The sequence below is a fragment of the Dasypus novemcinctus genome, chromosome 21 (assembly GCF_030445035.2).
Source record: "Dasypus novemcinctus isolate mDasNov1 chromosome 21, mDasNov1.1.hap2, whole genome shotgun sequence".
In the NCBI taxonomy this organism is placed as follows: Eukaryota; Metazoa; Chordata; class Mammalia; order Cingulata; family Dasypodidae; genus Dasypus; species Dasypus novemcinctus.
In genome coordinates, this window is record NC_080693.1 from 45,485,164 (window position 1) to 45,502,279 (window position 17,116).

At 39.2% G+C, this 17,116-nt stretch overlaps 1 protein-coding gene and 1 non-coding gene across 2 annotated transcripts in view; one reads left to right on the forward strand and one right to left on the reverse strand.

Annotated features, from left to right (window-relative positions):
• RPS6KB1 (ribosomal protein S6 kinase B1) overlaps positions 1 to 17,116 on the reverse strand; it is a 141,224-nt gene that overhangs the window by 60,387 nt on the left and 63,721 nt on the right. The window lies entirely within an intron of this gene.
• LOC111763929 (U6 spliceosomal RNA) lies at positions 11,271 to 11,375 on the forward strand. Its single transcript, XR_002796656.1, has one exon. It is a non-coding gene; the product is annotated as a U6 spliceosomal RNA (small nuclear RNA).

The following is a 17,116-nucleotide window of genomic DNA, read 5'->3' on the forward strand; positions in this document are numbered from 1 at the left end:
TAACAGCTCAAGGGGTCAATTCTCAGTTTTTCCAAATAAACAATTGCTTATCTAAATCTTTACAAAGAGATTTCCATTATTCTACTAAAAAAGACTACACTGGAGGAAGCCAAAAAAGAATCTAATTTTTTGAAAAACTGCACAAAAAACTGAAACCTCATAAATCCATTATTTTAAACAGCATTCATCCAACAAATATTTATTGAGCACCCCCCTTTGTACCAGAACAGATGTCAAATTGAAGGAATTCACAGCTAGTAAAGCAAAGCAAAAAATTAGGTTTTTTTCCCCTCTTGTAAAATGTGCTAGTAATACCTGTGTCATCCAAGAGTGCTGTTGTAAAAATCGAATAATATGACATATATAACCACAATTTTTAAAGTGTGAGATGTTATTAATATGCTTACAAGAGAAATCTATTTTAGGGGTGTCTTTGGATATGGAAAATCTCTGAATATGAGGCTATGCTGATTTTTTAAAATTAAAATTGTTTCAAATTTTTCATGACAGTAGAGGATGTGAGAAGAGTGTATTATGTCACCTAAACATAGAAGTCTGAACTACTCTCTTTTTTCATTGACTCTTACCTTCATTATCTTAGCAAAAAAGGGCACCAGATAAGCCAAAAGATAAGACTCAATATACTGGTCTAGTCAGAATGGAGCAATTATGATCCCCAGGAAGAAGCCAGAGTTTTCATCTTCCAAAAATCCCTGAAACCAGATTCCTGGCAACCTATGCTATAAAAACAAAGGTAATATATGAGATGATTCTTAGTAGCTCTCTGATCCTGGGAAAAAATTGAATGGATTGATTGGTGTCTTTCCACAAAGGCTTCAAACTCATTTCCTACGTTCTACATCTTCTCTTTTCTATTTCCCACATATCTAAAGCCTCCCTTGCTGCTATCCTCTACCCATTCAGATTCTTCCACTACATCACAAGGAAAGTTCATGCCCAACAATTCTGTCTTTTACATGTCCCAGTTTAGATTCCCATTTTTTAAATGACCAGAGACAGACCTATTGTTCAATTATTAAGGGTACTTATTAACATGTCAAACGTAGATAGACTTAAAAAAAAAAGTAGACTAGTATAATGAATCCCCATGTACCCATCATCAAGCTTTAACAACTATCAACCCTTGGTCTTTTATACATCCACTTCTTCCCTCCCCCCACCACTGGGTTAGTTTGAAGTCAATATCAGATAGAATAGTGTTTCTCTGTAATTCTAAAATATAAGAACTCTTATTTTAAAATTCTATAGTATCTTTATAACAATATGAAGTCAACAAAAATTCCTTAATATAATCAAATGATTCTTTAATATATCCAGTGTTCAAATTTCCCCAATTGTCTCATGAATTTTTTTTTTTTTTAAGATTTATTTTATCTATTTCTCTCCCTTCCCCCTCGTCTACTCTCTGTGTCCATTCGCTGTGCGTTCTTCTGCATCTGCTTGCATTATCCGGCAGAACTGGGAAAATACATCTCTTTTTTGTTGTGTGATTTTGCTGCGTCAGCTGTCTGTGTGCCCCTCCTGGGCAGGCTGCGCTTTTTTCACATGGGGCGGCTCTACTTGTGGGGCACACTCCTTGTACATGGGACACCCCTACACAGGGGTGGCCCTGTGTGGCACAGCATTCCTTGCACATGACAGCACTGCGCATGGGCCAGCTTACCACACGGGTCAAGAGGTCCTGGGGATCGAACCCTGGACCCTCCATATGGTAGACAGACGCTCTATCAGTTGAGCCATGTCCGCTTCCCTCATGAATTTTTTAAATAGTTGATTTGCCTGTATTAGAATTCAATAAGGTCCACTCATTGCAAGATAGTGGTGACAAGACAGGGTTCTATTCCCCAAAAGAATCTTTGAACAACTAGCATTAACTAGCAAAGTCATCTTCCTCAAAACTCCAGAAAATAGGTAAAGGGTTGCAGTAACTGGGTGAGTGCCTAATTGAGAAAACCTAACTTAAAACCAGTAGAAGCCCATTGTACCACTGCTAGTCGCTCCCCTGATCCCTTCCCAGTGGGTTGTGGTACCAGCCTGCATACTCATTGTGCGTTCCTGATTCTGGTCCAGGGAAAGCAGGATAAACCCTATGCCAATACTAGGGGACAAATCTAGCAGGTGGCAGCCTGAAACACTGAACTGGGACACTCTTCTCTGACTCAGCTTCCCAGAACTTGCCCTCAGGCAGAAGCTGCTTATGTACAACTAAAGCAGTAGAAGAAACAAATTGAAGTGACCTGGGGTGATGGATTACTGGCTTTAAGACATACAACAAAGTAGCATGCAAGTCTTGTGAAAAGAGATCCCCTCTGAGTCCAATTCCATCACGCAGAAACACCAGCTCCAAAGAAGGGCCATCTGTTATGGCAGTGAACTCCTTCTGCCATGACCATAGAACCCATGGGTCTCTTTATCCCTCAAAAGAACCAATACCTGGGGTTGTATCTACCTTATCTGTCTCTTAGACTCTGTTCAGTTGTACCTAGGGGTATTCCTTCTGACAACCTCCAGACTCTTTTTTAGAGACTCACAGCCTTATAATCTCATTTCTCCTTTCCATTTCCCCCTTACATTAGGTCAAACAGCTTCCCGAAGTCATGTTATTATATGTAGACAGGTATATTCTGCTGTTCCGCATTGAATCTTTAATTCAAGGTCATTTTCTAGTTGCTTCTTCAGCTGGTATGTGGTAGCGGTGCTGGGTTTAAGATATATGTAGGGGATTTGAATCTCTGGACTGATAATATGACACCCAGGCCCAGAGCCTCAACAGACTTCAGCTCCTACACTTTGACTTATTGGACTTACTCCACTCAGCTAACATGGAGTTGAAGAAGGTCAACCACCACAACATGGAGCCCAGAGTGTCTACAACTGGAAGCGGGAGGAGAACATCCAGTACCCATGTGGAATCTAAGCCCTCACTTGATATAGGTGTGCAATGGACACAACCAATCCAATGTCCACAGAGAAAATGTGGAATGGGTGTGGGAACGGTAGCCATGGTGGCTGCTGGGTGTGGGGAACGGGAGGAAGAGATGAGATGCGGAGGCATTTTCGGGACGTGGAGTTGTCCTGGATAGTGCTTCACGGACAATTACGGGACATTGTAGATCCCCCCAGGGCCCACTGGATGGAACGTGAGAGAGTCTGGGCTATGATGTGGACCATTGACTATGGGGTGCAGTGATGCTCAGAGATGAACTTACCAGGTGCAATGGATGTGTCATGATGATGGGAGAGAGTGTTGCTGTGGGGGGAGTGGGGGGTGGGGGCGGTGGGGTTGAATGGGACCTCATATTTTTTTTAATGTAATTTAAAAAATAATAATAAATAAATAATTAAAAAAAAAAAAAAAAAGACATACAACAGAGCACCCAGGAGGGCAGAAAGACTATTCCACAGGGGAGTAGAGGGGCATTCAGAAACTCTTAAACAGGGGAATTCCTAAGGCCATGAGCACAAGCCAGGACAAGATGCAGGCTCAGAAAAGAAGGAGAGGGTCACATACTTTGCATTGAGTTGATCTTCATAGGAGGGCTAAATTCTGAAGGAGCACACTAACCAACAAAGAACCAATTTGCAAAGACCCTGAAAGTTTTTTTGTATTGGCTTGTTTTTTTTTGTTAGCACCTGGCATTCAAAGAAATCTCTGCCATGTCACTAACTGGGTATGAATTTAAGGAACACAGCTCAGGGACTAAATCCAAGAGTTAACACATTAAACATAGCAATGTACAGGGTGGAACAAAAGATTACAAGACAAAAAAAGAAACAGGAAAGGATCCATCCAAAAGAACAAGATAAAACTTCAGAAACCATTAATAAAGAAGACCAGACTTTGGACATTCCAGGCAAAGATTTTTAAAAAATGATCTTCAATGTGCTCAAAGAAATAAAGGAAGACACAGAGAAAGAACTAAAGAATATCAGGAAAATGATGAATGAACAATATGGGAATATCAATAAAGAAATAGGAATTTTAAAAAGGAAACTTGCCCCCAGCGTGGGACATGAGTCCCAGGGTTGAGCCTCCCTGGCTCCCAAGGGATTACTACCAAGCACCAGCTGGTGATGCAACTGGGAAAAGACGTTGAATAGAAGGGGGAAATGGTAAAAACAAATGAGTTTATATGGCTAAGAGACCTCAAAATGAGTCGGGAGGTCAGCAGGGGGGTCACCCTTACGCTCATCCCAGCAGGATCTCAGAGACAGCCAAAGTAGATACAACCTCAGATAGTTGTGCTCCTGAGGGCTTCAGAGACACCCAGGTCCTATGGTCATGACAGATGGCTCTGGAGTTCAATGCTTTGTCAGTGGGTCCTACTTTGGAATTTGTGCTCCTGAGTGTGATGAGTTAACTCAGATATGACCTCTCTACACGTGCCTATCACTTTTATTGAACCTGTGGTTGGTACTGGGGTTGCTGTATGCTCAGGAGACTTGAATCTCTGGAATGTCCATGTGCCAGCTGAGCCCTGAGCCTTGGCAGAGTTGCAACACCTATTCTCTGGTTCGTCAGCTAACGGGGAAGTGAGGATAGTCAACCACCACACCAGGGTACTGAGAGTCTACAACTGCAAGCAGGAGAATTCCATCCATCAGTCATGTGGGATCTAAGGTCCCTCTAGATTTAGTGATGGAGTGGACATCGCCATCCCAGGGTCCTCAGGATGGAGGAATAAAAATATGGATTAGAAGACCCATAGGTTCTATGATCATGGCAGATGGAGTTCAGTGCCATGTCAGTTGGCCCTACTTTGGAGTTTGTGTTCCTGAGTGTGATGGAGCTGGACTCAGATGTGATCTTTGTTCACAAGCCTCTCTTGTCACTTTTACCAGGCCTGTGGTTGGTGCTGGGGTTTAGTATATACTCAGGGGACCTGAATCTCTGGACTGTCCATGTGATAGCCAGGCCCTGAGCCTCAACAGACTTGCAACTCCTATCCTCTGGTTTATTGGACTTACCCCAGCCAGCTAACAGGGAGGTAAAGAAGGTCAACTACCACACCCGGGAGCCAAGAGTTCCTACAACTGCAAACAGGAGAACTGCATCCATCATCCAAGTGGAATCTAAGCACCCTCTTGATACAGAGGTGGAGTGGACAGAGCCATCCCAGGGTCCACATAATGGAGGAGTGGAGTATGAATTGGAGTGGACTTGCTGAGGCTCTATTCTGGAATTGTTGTGATTAGTGATGGAAGTAAATGTGGTGTTGAGGTGGAGAAAGTGGCCATGAAAGGCTGCTGGGGGTGGGGAGTGGGGAGAAGAGACGTGATGTGAGGGCATTTTCAGGACTTGGAGTTGTCCTGGGTGGTACTGCAAGGACAGTTACTGGACATTGTCTGTCCTCCCATGGCCCACTGGATGGACTGGGGGAGAGTGTAAACTTAAATGTGAACCATTGACCATGTGGTGCAGAAAGTGCTCAGAGATGTGTTCACCGAGTGTAGTGAGTGTCCCATGATGTTGGAGGAGGTTGTTGTTGTGGGAGGAGTGGGGTGAAGGGTGTATGTGTGGGTAAATGGGGACCTCATATTTTTTGAATGCCAACATTAAAAAATAAATAAAGACAAAAAAATTTTTAAAAATATGGATTAGAGTTGACTTACTGGTATTCTACTATAGAATTTTTGTGACTCTAGCAATGAAAGAAACTGTATCATTGATGTGGAAACAGTGGCCATGGGAGTTGCTGAGGGCAGGGTTGAGGGAAGAAGAAGGTATGGTATGGGGGCTTTTTCGGGACTTGGGGTTGTCCTGAATGATACTGCAAGGACAAATGCAGGACATTATATATCCTGACATAACCCACTGAATGGAATAGGAGAGAGTGTAAACTGCAATATAAACTATAATCCATGCTGTATAGCAGTGCTCCAAAATGTACTCATCAAATACAATGACTGTGCCACACTGATAAAAGAGGTTGGTGATGTGGGAGGAGTGGGGGAGTGGTGGGAGTGGGGGTATATAGGAACCTCTTACATTTTTTAATGTAACATTTTGTGTGGTCTATGTATCTTTATTTTTTAAAAAGATAATTTAAAAAAATAAAGTGATAGAAATTTAAAAAAAAAAGGAGACAAACAGAAATACTAGAGTTGAAGTGCACAATAACTGAAATAAAAATTTTTCTAGAAGGTTTCAATACCATATTGGAGCTGGCAGAAGAAAGAATCTGTGAACTCAGAGAAGACAATGGAAATGATTCAGGTTGACGTGTAGAAAGACAAAATATTGGAAAAAAGTGAAACAGCCTAAGTGACCTATGGGACACCATCAAGTATACCAATATATACATTATGAGAGTCATAGTAGAATAAGAAGAATAAGAAAGAAAAAAGGGAGAAGGAATATTCAAAGAAATAATAGCCCAAAACTTCCCAAATTTAATGACTGTCATGTGCATACACAATCAATAAGCCCAACAAACCCCAAACAGGATAATCACATTGTAGTCAAATTGCTGAATGCCAAGGAAAAGGAGAGTTCGAAAACTATAAGAGAAAAGCAGTGTGTTAAATACAAGGGCGACCCCAATTAGATTAAGTGCCAATTTCTCATCAGAAATCAAGTAGGCAAGAAAGCAATGGGACAAAATACTTAAAGTGCTGAAAGAAAACAATCATTAAACCAAGAATTTTTTTTTTTCAGGAGTTACTGGGAATTGAACCCAGGACCTTGTACATGCAAAACAGATGCTCAAACACTGAGCTATACCTGCTCCCCCAAGAATTTTATATACAGAGAGACCATCTTTCCAAAATGAGGGAAAGGGCCCTGCCCCAATCAAGATACCAGTATGACACTTCGGAATCTTTGAGCAACTAGTAAGAACCGGCAGAAACCTCTTTCTTAAAGCTCCAGAAAACAGTTAAAGGACTGTAGTAACAGAATGAACACCCAATCACGAACAAGGTACTTAAAAGTGGTAGGATCTCCTGGCCGCCTGGCTGACCCCAACCTGACCCCTCACCAGGTTGGCACAGAGTTAGCCTGCACTCCCAGTACAGATCCCTAGTCCTGGTTCTGGAGGGAGGAGAGGAACCCTGATACACATTCTGGGAGCATGTAGGTCTGACTCAATTTTCTGGTAGTGGCCTGAAGGACTTGCCATCCCAGAACTTGCTCTGGGTGTAGAAGGCTCACTGACCTCTCTGCTAGACTGCTATGGCAGTCAAGTCATGCTGCTTGGGGCAAGGAATTAATGCCTGTAAGACATACAGTGCAGTGCCAGAAACCATAAGAAAACTATTTCCTAGGAAAGCAGAAATATTCAGAACAGTGTAAATAGGGGAATTCCCAGGACCACACACACATGACAGAGACAAACCCATGTACAGGAAGGATCAGGGAAGTCCTATACTTTAGTCTGGAGCTATTCTCCAAACTCACTGTATAGATGAGACCTGAATGAGAGCATCTGCATGAGTCAATCTGCAAAGACAGGGATAGTTTTTTCCTTTTTTGGGTACGCTCCTGGCTGTCAAGGAAAGCACTGTCATAACACTAGTTGAATAAAAGCTTAAAGAACAGATGCCTCAGAGTCTAAATTCCGGTAGTAATTAAATTCCAGTAGTAATTAAAATATCAAAATGAACCAAGTTTCAACAAAATATAACAAAACAGGAAGCAATGGCCCAGGCAAAGGAGAGGATTAATGCATTAGAAACAATCAAAAAGGAGGACCAGTCCTGTGACATATCAAATAAATATTTTTAAAAAATTGTCCTAGTATGCTCAAAGAGCTAAAGGAAAAACATGGACACTGCAGCATAGTATAATCAAATTGCCTAATGTAAAAAATAAAGACAGAATTCTGAAAGCTGCAAGAGAGAAGCAACATGTCATGTACAAGATAGTCTCAATAAGATAAAGTGCTGATTTTTCATCAAAAACCATGGAGGCAAGAAGGCAGTGGGATACCTTACTTAAAGTGATGAAAACAAAAAACTGCTAACCAAGAATTCTGTATCTGGCAAAATTATCTTTCAAAAATGAAGGAGAGATTAAGACATTCCCAGGTAAACAAAAGCTGAGGGTGTTTGTCACCACTAGACTGGCTCTACAAGAAAGGCTAAAAAGAGTTCTGCAGGTTAACAGTAAAGTACAATACACAATAGATCTAAGTTGCATGAAGAAATTAAAATCTCCCAATAAGGGTAAAGACATGGGTAAATGTAAATGCTAGTACACTGTATTTTTGGTTTGTAACTCTACTAAAAGGATCTAAAAGGCAAATGCATAAAATGTAATGATGGATCAGTGATTTTGGACTCATAATATATAAACATTTAATTTGTGACAAGAACTACAATAAAGGTGGGGGGGATGGAGGGATATAGGAACATAGTTTGTATATACTATTGAAGTTAAGTTGGTATCTAAGCAAACAAGAGTATATTAGATTTAGGATATTAAATTTAAGCTCCATGATAACTACAGAGTAAATACTAGAAAATATGAAAGCTCATACAGATAGAAAGTAGCATATAGGCTGTCAGGGCGTAGGGCCAGGGGTAATGGGGTGTTGATGCATAATGGGTGTAGCAGTCTGATATAGTTATAAATTCCAAAAATAGATATTGGATTATGTTTGTAAACTGGTCTGTACCTGGGCATGATTAGATTATGATTAGGGCTTTGATTGGGCCACGTCAGTAGGGTGGGGACTCACGAACAAAAGACATGGCAAAGCACAGAGTTGGAGATTTTGAAGTTGGAGTTTTGATGCTGGAGTCTTGAGGTGGAGCCTGGGAAGTGAACACATAGGAGGATAACACAAGAGGAATAGAGATAGCAATTTAGACACAGCAGAAGCCAAGGGGAGAGAGACAGAGTTGTTTGACTGATAGTCTAAAGCTGACTTTGTGGAGAGAGGCAAAGCCTAGAGGGCCTCATAATCTACAGCTGACCTTGTAGAGAAACTAGAGGAGCTGATCCCAGAGAGAAATGAACCCCAGGAAGAGAGGAACCCAGGAAGCCTGAACCCTGGCAGATGTCAGCAGCCATCTTGCACCAACACATGGCAAAAGACTCTGGTGTGGAAAGTAACTTATGATTTATGGCCTGGTAACTGTAAGCTCTTACCCCAAATAAATACCCTTTACAAAAGTCAACAGATTTCTGGTATGTTGCATCAGCACCCCTTTGGCTGACTAATACAATGCGTGTAGGGTTTCTATTTGGGAAAATGGGAAAGTAATAGTAATAGAAAAGGGTAAAGATAAAGCAAAATTGTGAATGTGGTTAATCCCATTAAATGGCATGTTTGGGATTGGTTGAGATAGAAATGAAAATATCATATACATGTTCCCACAGTTTTAAAAAAGGAAAGAAGGGAGGGAGGGTGGGCGAGCAACTAAAGAGATAGTGACAAGTGAATGATCCTGAATGGGATCTATCAAGGGGGAAAAGGGATTAAAGGCATATTATTGGGACATAAGGAAAAAATGGAATATGAACTCTAAGCTTTATATCAATGTTCAATTTCTTGAACTTGAGAACTGTATTTAATGCATCTACATAATTGAATATCCCATTCTTAGGAAATGCACATGGCAGTATTGTGTTCAGAAAATGGATTGGCAGACAGATAAATAGAGACAGGAAGGGAGGGAGGGAGCGAGGGCAAATGTGGCAAAATGTTAGAACTGGTGGGTCTGGATATCTCAAGGGGTAGGGTAAGGTGGAGTTCTATGTATGGGGTTTGTATTACTTTTGCAACTGTCCCATAAGTCTCCAAGTATTTCAAAATAAAAAGTTTTTTTTTTTTTAAATGAGAGCGAGATTAAGGCATTCCCAAATAAACGAAAGTGGAGGGAGTTCATCATCACTAGATGCTCTGTAAGCAATGCTAAAAGGAGTTCTCAGACTGAAAGGAATGGACAATAGACAGTGGTTCAAAGCAGCATAAAGAAATAAAGACCTCCAGTAAATGTAACCAATGGGTAATTATAAATGCCAATTTTTTAAAAGGAGGTACCAGGAATTGAATCCAGGACCTTGTACCTGGGAAGCAGGTGATTACTGAGCTACATCTGCTCCCCAATGAAAGTTGGTTTTCCCATTTGTTTGTTTGTTTTGTTTTTACGAGGTACCAGGGATTGAACTCAAGACTTCATACATGGAAGTAGGTGCACAACCATTTGAGATATATCTGCTCCCCAATGCCGATATTTTTATATTGTAATTTTTGGTACGTAACCCCACTTTAACTTCATACATGTACTAAAATGCCAATTAATAAAAAGTAATGAAAAATCTATGATTTTGGACATACAAGGTAAAAAAAATAATTTGCAAGAAGTACAAAAAGATGGCGGAATAGAGGGGTATAGGAGCAGTGTATATGCATGCTATTGAAGTCAAGCTTGTTTCAAATCAAATATGATTGTTATATATTTAGGATGCTAAATTTTAACCCTATCATAACCACAAAGAAAATACATGAAAAATATACCCAGACAGAAATGAGAAGGGATTCAATATGGTACAATACAAAATATCAAATAAATATAAAAGTAGGCATTAACGGAATAATTGAGGGTCAAAAAAATATATGACTTACAAAAAGGAATGAGCAAATGGCAGAAGAAAGTCCTGCATTATCAATAGTTACTTTAAATGTATTAAATTCTCCAGTCAAAAGGCAGAAACTGGCAGAAGAGATAAAAAGCATGACCCAATTATATGCTGTCGTCAAAAGACTCACCTTATATTCAAAGACATAAATAGGCTGAAAGTGAAAGGATGGAAAACATATATCAAGCAAGTAATAACTAAAAGAGAGCTGAGGTAGCTATACTAATATCAGATAAAGTAGACTTTAAGTGAAAAACAGTTACAAGTAATGACGACAGGAATTATATATGGATAAAGGAGTCAATTTAATAAGAAGATATGATAGTTATAAATATATATGCACCTAGCAGCAGAGCCCCAAGATATATGAAGCAAATACTAACAGATTTGAAGGAAGAAACTAATGGTTCTACATTAATAGTAGATTTCAATACACCACTTTCAATGATGGATAGAACATCTAGACGGAAAATTAATAAGGAAATATCAGACTTGAATGATACTTTAAAACAATTAGACCTAACAAACATATAAGGAATACTTCATCCAACAACAACAGAATACATGTTTTTCTCAAGGACACATGGATCATTTCCCAGGAGAGACCATATCTTAGGACACAAAACAATACTCAATATTTTAAAAATACTGAAATCAGTGCTTGCTTCAGCAGCAAATATACTAAAAAATTGGAATGATACAGAGAAGATTAGTATGGCCCCTGCACAAAGAAGATATGCAAATTCGTGAAGCATTTCATATATATTTTTTAAACTATTCAAGCTTTTGCAATTAAAATTTAAGCCCCCTACCCCAAAAAAATTGAAATCATACAATGTATCTTCTCTGACCACAATGGAATGAAGATAGAAATCAACAGAGGGATAACTGAAAAATTCACAAATATGTGGAAATTAAGCAACCTACTATTATATAGCAAATGAGTTAAAGAGGAAATCACACAAAAAATTAGGAAATAACTTGAGAAGAATGAAAATGAACATACAACACACCAAAACTAATGGATACAGCAAAGTCAGTGCTGAGAAGAGAAATTTACATTATAAGCATTTTAATATAAATGCTTACATTTAAAAAAGAAGAAAGATTTCAAATCAGAGACCTAACTCAAAACTGGACATAAGTAGTAGAAAAAAGAGCAAACTAAATCCAAAGCAAGCAAAAGGGAGGAAATAAAGATTAGGGCAGAAATAAATGAAATTGATAATTAAAAAACAATAGAATCAACAAAATCTCATTTTGTTCTTTGAAAAGATTTTTTAAAAAATTGACAAGCCTTTACCTAGAATTATGGAGGAAAAAAGAGAGGACACAAATGACTAAACTCAGAAATGAAAAGGGAGAAATTACTACCAACCCTACTGAAATAAAAAGAACTGTAAGAGGATACTATAAACAACTTTACACCAACAAATTAGATAACCTAGATGAAATGGACAAATTCCTAGGAATACACAAATTACCAACACTGATTCAAGAAGAAAGAGAAGATCTCAACAAATCAATAACAATAAAGGGAATAAGTAACCAAAAACCTCCAACAAAGAAAAGCCCAGGATCAGATGGCTTCAGGGGAATTTTACCAAACATTCCAAGAAGAATTAACACCAATCCTGCTCAAGAACTCTTCCAAAACTTGAAGAGGAGGGAACGTTCTCTAATTCATCCTATGAGTCCAACATCACCCACATATCAAACACAGATTAAGATACCAAAGGAAAAGAAAAGTATAGGCCAATATCTTTTATGAATATAGATGCAAAAATCTTTAACAAATACAAGCAAATCAAACCCCACAGCACATTAAAAGAATTATACACCATGATCAAGTGGGATTTATCTCAGGTATGCAAGGGTGGTTCAATATAAGAAAATCAATTAATGTAATATACCAAATTAACAGAATGAAGGGAAAAAAATACATGACCATCTCAATTGACACTGAAAAGACATCTGAATAAATCCAGCACCTCTTCGTGCTAAAAAACACTTAGAAAACTAGGAACAGAAGGAAATTTCCTCAACATGACAAATAGCATATTTGAAAAACCCAAAACTAACATCATTCTTAATGGTGAAACACTGAAAGCTTGCCCTCTAAGACTAGGAACAACTCAAAGTTGCCCACTGTCACCACTTTTATTCAACATTGTGCTGGAAGTTCTAGCCAGAGCAAGAAAAAGAAATAAAAGGCATCCCAACTGGAAAGGAAGAAGTAAAATTTTCTTTTTTTTTTTTTTACAGATGACATGATCCTATATACAGAAAATCGTGGAAAATCCACAACAAAGCTCCTAGAGCTAATAAATAAATTCAGCAAAGTGGCGGGGTACAAACTCCACACTCCAAAATCAATAATATTTCTATAAACTAGTAATAAATCATCGGAAGAAAAAACTAAGAAAACACTCTATTTATAATAGCAACTGAAAGAATCAAATACACAGGAGAAAATCTAACCAAGGATGTGAAGGACTTGTACACAGAAAACTACAAAACATTGCTAAAATAAACCAAAGAAGACCTAAATAAATGGAAGGATATTCTGTATTCATGAATGAGAAGACTAAATATTGCTAAGAGGTCAATTCTACCCAAAATGATTAGCAGATTCAATGCAGTCCCCCCAAAAATTCCAACAACCTTCTTTGCAGAAATGGAAAAGGCAGTCATTTAGTTTATATAGAGGGGAGCAGATGTGGCTCAAACAGCTGAGAGCCCACCTCCCACATGGGAGGTCCCAGGTTCAGTTCCCAGTGCCTCCTAAAGAAGACAATGAGGAGACAACAAGAAAAAAATGAGGAGATGTGCAAAAACAATGAGCAGACAACTAGCAAAAACAAGGAGCAAACAGACAAGGGAGCCATTTGGGGGGTTACTTTAAAAAAATTTTATATATCGGGAAATGGACCTGGCCCAATGGATAGGGCGTCTGCAGTTCAAACCCCGGGCCTTCTTGACCTGGGTGGAGCTGGCCCATGCGCAGTGCTGATGCGTGCAAGGAGTGCCGTGCCATGCAGGGGTGCCCCCCGCGTAGGGGAGCCCCATGTGCAAAGAGTGCACCCCGTAAGGGAGCCGCCCAGCGCGAAATAAAGTCCAGCCTGCTGAGGAATGGCACCGCACACACGGAGAGGTGACACAAGATGAAGCAATAAAAAGAAACACAGATTCCCGGTGCCGCTGATAAGGAAAGAAGCGGTCACAGAAGAATACACAGCAAATGGACACAGAGAGCAGACAACTTGGAGTGGGGGAACAAAGGGGTGAGAAATAAATAAAAATAAATAAATCTTAAAAAAAAAAATTTATATAGAAGGCTAAGGGGCCCCAAATAGCCAGAGTCATCCTGAAAAAGAAGAGTGAAGCTAGACTCAAAGCACAAGCAACAAAAGATAAAACAGATAAACAGGACCTCATCGAAATTGAAAGATTTTTGTGGCAGTGGATGAGGCTCAAGTGGTTGAGCACCTGCTTCACACATAGGAGATCACAGGTTTGGTCCCTGGTGCCTCCTAAAAACAGACAAAAAGCAAACAAATGAAAATACCAACTCAGGGGAGCCAATGTGGCTCAGTGTTTAAGTGCTGGCTTCCCACATACAAAGTCCCTGTCCCCTCAAAAAAAAAGCTTTTGTGCCTCAAAGGACTTTATCATGAAAGTAAAACAACCTACACAATGGGATAAAATATTTGGAAACCACATCTCCCATAAAGGTTTAAATCAAGAATAGATAAAGCAAGCCTTCAACTCAACAACGAAAAGACAGACAACCCAATTAAAAATGGACCAAAGACTTGGATAGACATTTCACCTAAGAAGATATTCAAATGGCCAAAAGGCACATGAAATGATGCTCAACTTTATTAGCCACTAGGGAAATGCAAAGCGAAATCGCAATGAAAAACCATCTCACACCTGCTAGATGGCTACTATTTAAAAAATAGATAACTACAAGTGTTGGAGAGGATGTGGAGAAATAGGAACACTCATTCAATGCTGGTGAACTGTAAAATGGTGCAGCCACTGTGGAAGACATTTTGATGGTTCCTCAGAAAATTAAGTACAGAATTACTGTATGACCTAGAAATCCTGCTTCTAAGTATATACCCAAAAAAGTTAAAAGCAGGAACTCAAACAGTTATTTGCACAATGATATTCATACTGGCCTTATTCACAACTGTCAAAAGACAGAAACAACACTAATGTACATTAGCCAATGAATGGATAAACAAAATGTGGTATGTGCATACAGTGGAATATTATTCAGTCCTAAGAAGGAATGAAGTTTGATATATGCGATACCATAAATAAATGCTAAAGATATCATTTTGAGTTAAATAAGCTAGATGCAAAAGAATATTATATGATATCAGTGATACGAAATAATTAGAATAAGCAAACTCATAGAGCCAGAATCTAGAATATAGGTTACCAGGGAATGGGGGTTGGTTAGGGAACACAAAGTTAAGGCTTAAAATGTATAGCATTTTTATTTGGGTTGATGGAAAAGTTTTGGTAATGGATGGTGGTGATAGTAGCACACATTGTGAATTTAATTAACAGCACTGAATTATATATTAGAATGTGGTTAAAGAGGGAAATTTTAGGTTGTATAATGGTACCAGAATAGAAAAAAATCCATGGACCTGAACAACACAGTGACCCTTAAGTTAAATCATGGACCATAATTAATAACACAATTATAAAAGTGAACTTTCATCAATTTTAACAAATGTACCACACCAATGCAAGGTGTTATTAATAGGGTGGTATATGGGGGCCCTGTATTTTATGCATGACTGTTTTATAAACCCACAACCTCTCTAATTTAAAAAAAAAAGGATAATACAAGTAGGGTTTTAAACTGGAAATGCAAGGCTGGTTCAATATTTGTAAATTAATTCACAATAGCAACAGAAAAGAAGAAAATCCATACAATTTTTCAATAAAGGCAGAAAATGCACTTGAGAAAATTTAACATTCATTCATGTTTTAAAAAAACAATCTCAGGGAACAGATGTGGCTCAAGGAGTTGGGCACTCACATTCCACATGTGAAATCCCAGGTTCAGTTCCTGGTGCCTCCTAAAGAAGGTGAGCTGATGCAACAAGCAGACGCAATGAGCAGGGAGCATATATGGCTCAAGTGGTTGGGCATCCACATCCCACATGTTAAGTCCCAGGTTCAGTTTCTGGTGCCTCCTGAAGATGAGCAGACAACGAGTGGACACAGCAAGCAGACGACAAGCAGAAATAACAAGCAGACAGACAAGGGAGCCATCTGGGGGGATGGTAAAAAAAAATCTCAGCAAACTAGGAATAGAAAGGAATTTATTTAATCTGATAGCATCTACAAAAAAAATTAAAGCTAACATATTAATGATGAAATACTAAATATTTTCCCCCTGAAATCAGGAATAAAGCAAGGATGTCCACTTGCAATGATTTCCAATCAACATGGTACTAGCAGTTTTAGGCAGTACAATAGAGCAAGAAAAAAAATAAAAGGCTTGCAGATTGGAAAAAAATAAGGCTGTCTCTATTCACGGACAACATCATTATCCAAATATAGAATCCCAAGGAATCTGCAAAAAAGCTTCAAGAACTAATAAATAAATGAGACATGGGCAATATCAGTCAAAGCCATTGCTTTTAATCCAAAATTTCGCTCCAATTTTTTGAGCTATCATCACCTATATGTCCAAGAAACTCCTAAGACTCGGTAGTTCCAAAGCTGAATTTTTATCTTTCCAAATTTGGAACTTGAAAAAAAAAATTCCTTAACTATTTTATGACATTTACTTATTCCAATATTTCTAGCTTTCCATTATTAATTTATCCACCCACCAGGCTAAATCAATGGGAATTCATTTTAGACTTTCCCTTTTACCCATTCCACATCTTATTGGTTAGTTAGGATGTAAGTTAACTTTTTTTTTTTAAGATTACTTATTTATTTATTTCCCACCCCCTTGCAGCTTTGTTTGCTGTCTGCTCTGTGTCCATTCACTGAGTGCTCTTCTGTGTCTGCTTGTCTCCCTTTGTTGCATCATCTTGCTGCGCCAGCTTGCCTTCACAAGGAGGCCCTGGGACGCAAACCCAGGGCCTCCCATATGGTAGACAGGAGCCCAATTGCTTGAGCTACAGCCATTTCCCATCAGTTTTTTTTTTTAAAGATTTAATTTTTATTTATTTCTCTCCCCATTCCCCACCCCCTCTCCCCGCCCCAATTGTCTGTTCTCTGTGTCCATTCACTGTGTGATCTTCTGTGTCTGCTTGCATTCTTGTCAGAGGCACCGGGAATCTGTGTCTCTTTTTGTTGTGTCATCTTGCTGTGTCAGCTCTCTGTGTGTGCTGCGCTACTTCTGCCCAGGCTGAACTTTCTTTCACGCTAGGTGGCTCTCCTTATGGGGCGCATTCCTTGTGTATGGGGCTCCCCTACGCGGGGGACGCCCCTGCATGGCATGGGACTCCTTGCATGCATCAG